Source organism: Bombina bombina, chromosome 5 (genome assembly GCF_027579735.1).
Source record: "Bombina bombina isolate aBomBom1 chromosome 5, aBomBom1.pri, whole genome shotgun sequence".
NCBI classification, from domain to species: Eukaryota; Metazoa; Chordata; class Amphibia; order Anura; family Bombinatoridae; genus Bombina; species Bombina bombina.
In genome coordinates, this window is record NC_069503.1 from 887,929,156 (window position 1) to 887,936,128 (window position 6,973).

Genomic DNA, 6,973 nt, shown 5'->3' on the forward strand with positions numbered 1-6,973 from the left:
AACTTAAGAAGAAACTTATAGTGTCCTGAAAAAGTGAAAAGTAAAAATGTCTGTAGACATCCTTTAGGCTAAGGGCATAACCATAAACAATACCATGTACAGGAGCTCATCAGAGTGAAGCAGCTGGTGCTGTGCACAGACCAACTAATTGCAAACCAACTAATCGATTATGAGATTCGTTGACAACTATTTTCATAATCGATTATGCCGATTAGTTGTTGCAGCTCTAGTCTATAGTTCAAGCTGAGACCGGGTATAACACAGACATTTATAACACAAGCTGTGACTGGGTATAACACAGAGGTCTATGGCACAAACTGTAAACAGGTATAACACAGAGGTCTATAACACAAGCTGAGTATATCAGAGAGGTCTATCACACTGGCTGTAACTGGGTATATCAGAGAGGTCTGCAGCACAGGACGCGATTGGGTATATCAGAGCTCTATAGCACTGGCTGTGACTGGGTATATCAGAGAGGTCTGTAGCATTGGTTTTGACTGGGTATATCAGAGAGGTCTGTAATACAAGTTGTAACTGGGTATACCAGAGAGATCTATAGCAATGGCTGTGACTGGGTATATGAGAGAGGTCCATAGTACTGGATGTGATTGGGTTTATCAAAGATCTATAGCACTGGCTGTAACTGGGTATATTAGAAAGGTCCATAGCACTGGATGTGATTGGGTTTATCAAAGATCTATAGCACTGGCTGTGACTGGGTATATCAGAAAGGCCTATAGCACTGGCTGTGACTGGGTTTATCACAGAGATCTGTAGTAATAGTTGTAAATGGGTATAGTATAGCAAAGAGGTCTATAGCACTGGCTGTGACTAGGTATATGAGATAGCTCTGTAGTACTAGTTGTAACTGGGTATATCAGAGAGATCTATAGAACTATCTGTGGCTGGGTATATCAAGAGAGATCTATAGCACCGGCTATGACTGGGTACACCAGAGAGCTCTATAGCACTGGCTGTGACTGAGTATATATCACGGAGGTCTGTAGCACTGGTTTTGACTGGGTATATATCAGGGAGGTCTATAGCACTGGTTTTGACTGGGTATATCAGAGAGATTGATCTATAGCAATGACTGTGTTTGGGTATAACAGAGGTCTAGACTAGAGTGGGCGGTGTCCTGTCAAAATTTGCTACCTCATTGAGCACATGCGCACAATAATGTAATCTTACTCCACATGTTTGAAAAGAATGTGTGGAATGCGATGACATAATTACAAGCATGCAAACATTGAGGTATCAAATCTAGACGGTGGAGGACTAAATTACTCCTGGCATTTTTTATTAAAGCGGCCATGTAGATGCACGCCTGCATGGATAAACATGCTGGTAGGAAATTTCTAGCGGGTAATTTTTCCTTCAATTACACAAGTTTTTGACTACTCAGTCACACACATATAATCCAAATGAAAGAAAGCGTCTCTCCAACTGTACAACAGTTTTTAATATGCACATTATTTAATGTGCGTATTAAAAACTGTTGTACAGGTGGAGACATGCTTTAAATAATTAGGATTAGATGTGTGCAGCTGAGCAGTCAAAAACCTTGTGTGACTGAAGGAAAAATGCCCCCGTAGAAATTTCCTACCAGCATGTTTAACTACGCAGACGCACATCTACATGGCTGCTTTAAATAACAAATGCTAGGAGTAATTTATTCCTTGGTCAAAATTTGCTACCTCCATGTGCGCATGGATATAATTACGTAATCACATTCTTACATGTGTGGAGTGTGAAAAAGTAATTGTGCGCATGCGCACATTCAGGTAGCAAATCTTGACGAGGGAGTAAATTTCAACGGAACACCAGCAGTGGTTTTCGGGTGAGTATTAAAGAACAACGGAAAATGTTTAACCTTTTCAAGCACGTTTTTACACTAGAGTACAGATGCCCTTTTTTATACAACGATTTCATATTTAACTTCTTGTAAGACTTAGTTTACCATCACTTTAAGCTCATGTGTAATTAAATGCAAATGTATAATATTTTACAGGTTACACTACGTTGACTATATTCAAATCATAATGCAATAAAAGCTGTTATAGTGAGATATGACGAAAATGACTTTCGCAGTGATGATTGTTAGTTTTAACTAATTTGGTACTATGAACTTATTTGAAAATGTCTCCCCACATAAAATGTGTGCCTCATGCATGCACACCATTTATTATTAATCATATATGACTCTAGGTTAGTCTCTCATACCACACAAACATAACCTAGGGCTCGACAAACCTAGGAGGCCACAGAGCCACTGGCTCCTAGAATTTTACCCCGGCTCCTACTTTTAGGTTGTTCTCTATATATCTATATACAAATACCACTGTCTGGCTCCTAAAAGTATGTTTGGCTCCTAAATATTCTTACTGGCTCCTAAATTTTTAAAATGTTTTGTCGACCACTGACATAACCTATCATGTTAATCCAAGTAGCCTGTGGTACTTGATTATGTAATAATTGTTGTATTACTGCTGGTCGACTTGTGGAGCTTAAAGGGACATAATACTTGTATGCTAAATCAATTTAAAGTGATGCAGCATAACTGTAAAAAGCTGACAGGAAAATATCACCTGAACATCTCTATGTAAAAAAAGTTAGATATTTTACCTCACAATTTCCTCAGCTCACCAGAGTAAGTGTTATGTAAAAAGTTATCTTTCAGTTAATGCCCAGCTGCAGGTTAAAAAAAAAAAAAAAAAGTAAGAAATGAACAGTAGCCAAACAGCATCAGCAGTGCTGAGATCATGAACTGTGATCTTATGAGATTGCATAGTAAACTTCCTTAAACTAAATAGGGAAATAACACAAGTGTGCATGAGGCACGCTCCTTTGCAAGTAACGGGACAGGCATACCGATTTGCTGATTAAACTCCTTTATAATTGGGTGTGAATACTTAGGACATTTTGAAGAAAAATATATTACTTATTGCATATAGATGTTCAGGTGATATTTTCTAGTTAGCTTTTTACAGCTATGCTGCACCACTTTCAAGTGTTTCAACATTTGGGTATTATATCCATTTAAGTTTAGGATTTGCAGCAAAAACAAAGAAATATTAGTCTGGTGAAAGTTTTTATACAAATATTATTGTATAAATAGATAAAAGTGCGCTATTTGAAAAAACATACCCTGGCAACATATGAGCTGATATTAGCATTGTGGAGGGGCACAATTTAATTTAATTTTATCTAATATAATTATTATTATTATTTTTTTCCCTCCCTTATCCTTCCCTCTTTCTCTACCCTCCCCCACCCTTAACACTTTAAGTACTATGTTATATTGTAATGAGCCCATCTTGGAAGGAGATGGAAAGAAAGAAAGAAAACGTTTATATTTGCAATTGCTCCCCCCGAGGGCGCTTCCTCCGGGTGGGAAACACAACAGACGAAGTATGTATAACTTGATTTTCTTGACCCACTGGTTTTTTCCGGGTTTTTTTGTACAATTATAAATGTAGAGAATAAGTTGTATGCTTACTTAATGTACATTTTCATAATTTTGCTGTTATTGAATTTGATTACTTCAATAAAGCCTTTAAAAAAAAAAAAAGTGTGCTGCAATTTGAACCAAAACATTTTTACTATAATTTGGCGGCACACCTCTGGCTCTCTCCAAGCATCATTTGAGAAGCACTGGTCAATAGCACTGGCTACGACTGGATATAACAGAGTAGTCTATAGCACAAGCTGTAACGGAGTATAACATTAAGGTCTATAGCGCTGACCGTGACTGGGTATATCACTGGCTGTGAATGGTTATTAAGAGGTCTATAGCTTTTGGCTGTGACTGGGTGAAACATAGATAGCTGTGATTGGGTACAACAGAGAGGTCTATAGCACTAGCTGTGACTGGGTACAACATAGAGGTCTATAGCGTTGGCTGTGACTGGGTACAAAAGAGAGGTCTATAGCACTGGCTGTGTCTGGGTACAACAGAGAGGTCTATAGCACTGGCTGTGTCTGGGTACAACAGAGAGGTCTATAGCACTGGCTGTGTCTGGGTACAACAGAGAGGTCTATAGCACTGGCTGTGTCTGGGTACAACAGAGAGGTCTATAGCGCTGAATGGGACTGGGTACACCAGAGAGGTCTATAGCGCTAGCTGTGACTGGGTACAACAGAGAGGTCCATAGCGCTGGCTGTGACTGGGTACACCAGAGAGGTCCATAGCGCTGGCTGTGACTGGGTACACCAGAGAGGTCCATAGCGCTGGCTGTGACTGGGTACACCAAAGAGGTCCATAGCGCTGGCTGTGACTGGGTACACCAGAGAGGTCCATAGCGCTGGCTGTGACTGGGTACACCAGAGAGGTCCATAGCGCTGGCTGTGACTGGGTACACCAGAGAGGTCCATAGCGCTGGCTGTGACTGGGTACACCAGAGAGGTCCATAGCGCTGGCTGTGACTGGGTACACCAGAGAGGTCCATAGCGCTGGCTGTGACTGGGTACACCAGAGAGGTCCATAGCGCTGGCTGTGACTGGGTACACCAGAGAGGTCCATAGCGCTGGCTGTGACTGGGTACACCAGAGAGGTCCATAGCGCTGGCTGTGACTGGGTACACCAGAGAGGTCCATAGCGCTGGCTGTGACTGGGTACACCAGAGAGGTCCATAGCGCTGGCTGTGACTGGGTACACCAGAGAGGTCCATAGCGCTGGCTGTGACTGGGTACACCAGAGAGGTCCATAGCGCTGGCTGTGACTGGGTACACCAGAGAGGTCCATAGCGCTGGCTGTGACTGGGTACACCAGAGAGGTCCATAGCGCTGGCTGTGACTGGGTACACCAGAGAGGTCCATAGCGCTGGCTGTGACTGGGTACACCAGAGAGGTCCATAGCGCTGGCTGTGACTGGGTACACCAGAGAGGTCCATAGCGCTGGCTGTGACTGGGTACACCAGAGAGGTCCATAGCGCTGGCTGTGACTGGGTACACCAGAGAGGTCCATAGCGCTGGCTGTGACTGGGTACACCAGAGAGGTCCATAGCGCTGGCTGTGACTGGGTACACCAGAGAGGTCCATAGCGCTGGCTGTGACTGGGTACACCAGAGAGGTCCATAGCGCTGGCTGTGACTGGGTACACCAGAGAGGTCCATAGCGCTGGCTGTGACTGGGTACAACAGAGAGGTCTATAGCGCTGGCTGTGACTGGGTACAACAGAGAGGGCTACAGCGCTGGCTGTGACTGGGTACAACAGAGAGGTCCATAGCGCTGGCTGTGACTGGGTACAACAGAGAGGTCCATAGCGCTGGCTGTGACTGGGTACAACAGAGAGGGCTACAGCGCTGGCTGTGACTGGGTACAACAGAGAGGGCTACAGCGCTGGCTGTGACTGGGTACAACAGAGAGGGCTACAGCGCTGGCTGTGACTGGGTACAACAGAGAGGGCTACAGCGCTGGTTGTGACTGGGTACAACAGAGAGGGCTACAGCGCTGGCTGTGACTGGGTACAACAGAGAGGGCTACAGCGCTGGCTGTGACTGGGTACAACAGAGAGGGCTACAGCGCTGGCTGTGACTGGGTACAACAGAGAGGGCTACAGCGCTGGCTGTGACTGGGTACAACAGAGAGGGCTACAGCGCTGGCTGTGACTGGGTACAACAGAGAGGGCTACAGCGCTGGCTGTGACTGGGTACAACAGAGAGGGCTACAGCGCTGGCTGTGACTGGGTACAACAGAGAGGGCTACAGCGCTGGCTGTGACTGGGTACAACAGAGAGGGCTACAGCGCTGGCTGTGACTGGGTACAACAGAGAGGGCTACAGCGCTGGCTGTGACTGGGTACAACAGAGAGGGCTACAGCGCTGGCTGTGACTGGGTACAACAGAGAGGGCTACAGCGCTGGCTGTGACTGGGTACAACAGAGAGGGCTACAGCGCTGGCTGTGACTGGGTACAACAGAGAGGGCTACAGCACTGGCTGTGACTGGGTACAACAGAGAGGGCTACAGCACTGGCTGTGACTGGGTACAACAGAGAGGGCTACAGCACTGGCTGTGACTGGGTACAACAGAGAGGGCTACAGCGCTGGCTGTGACTGGGTACAACAGAGAGGGCTACAGCGCTGGCTGTGACTGGGTACAACAGAGAGGGCTACAGCACTGGCTGTGACTGGGTACAACAGAGAGGGCTACAGCACTGGCTGTGACTGGGTACAACAGAGAGGGCTACAGCACTGGCTGTGACCGGGTACAACAGAGAGGGCTACAGCACTGGATGTGACTGGGAATATAGCACAAGCTAGGACAGAGAGGTATCTAACATTTTACTGGATCTGGGACAAACACTCACTGTCACTCCGTTAAAACTAACAAATGTATATAACAGGACATGATGCATTCAGTGTTATAACAGCATATATGGGTATCACCTTTCTATAAATTGGTAAATCTATACACACATTGTATATGAGGGAATGATGAGCTTTCATCAATACTAAGAATCTGACAGCAGCCCCACTCTCAAAGGCCGGGGGAGGAGTTGTCAAACAGGGAGGTCGACTACTTAAACACCTGATTAAGAGCACACATCTTGCTTGCTGCATCTGTAGTCTGCAAAACGCCCTCCCCCCATTGTACGGAGTCCCCTCATACCCGGCTTGGGTCTGGCTACCAGTCAAGAGGATCCCCTTGTTATTGTTGTTGTTGACGACTCAGCATCACACAGACAGCTTGTTTCCGGCGGTGGCTCAAACATCGCGAGATCTGAAATTAATCTCGCTGTGCCCAAGACTCAGATGCAATCCAGGGAAAGAGAGACTGGGTGGAACTGACAGACAATCGCGTCACTGAATTCCGATGCTCCGCCTTGCTGTAGCATGCAAGTCACTGCTGTGGTGTAGTGATACAGTGCATGAGCTTCTGGGAACAAGTTGTGCTGTCAGTTCTAAGTAGTACAGAGATAAAGTTGTAACAGATGTTCTTCTGTAACCTCAATATTTAGATGTTTATACCG

The 6,973-nt window shown here is 45.4% G+C and overlaps 1 protein-coding gene across 1 annotated transcript in view; it reads right to left on the reverse strand.

Moving 5' to 3' along the window:
- Nucleotides 1-6,753, reverse strand: part of RB1CC1 (RB1 inducible coiled-coil 1) — a gene marked incomplete in the record, with an annotated part of 595,085 nt that extends 588,332 nt beyond the window's left edge. Inside the window, 1 exon segment of the mRNA XM_053715035.1 lies at nucleotides 6,613-6,753.
- Nucleotides 6,754-6,973: the final 220 nt, after the last annotated feature.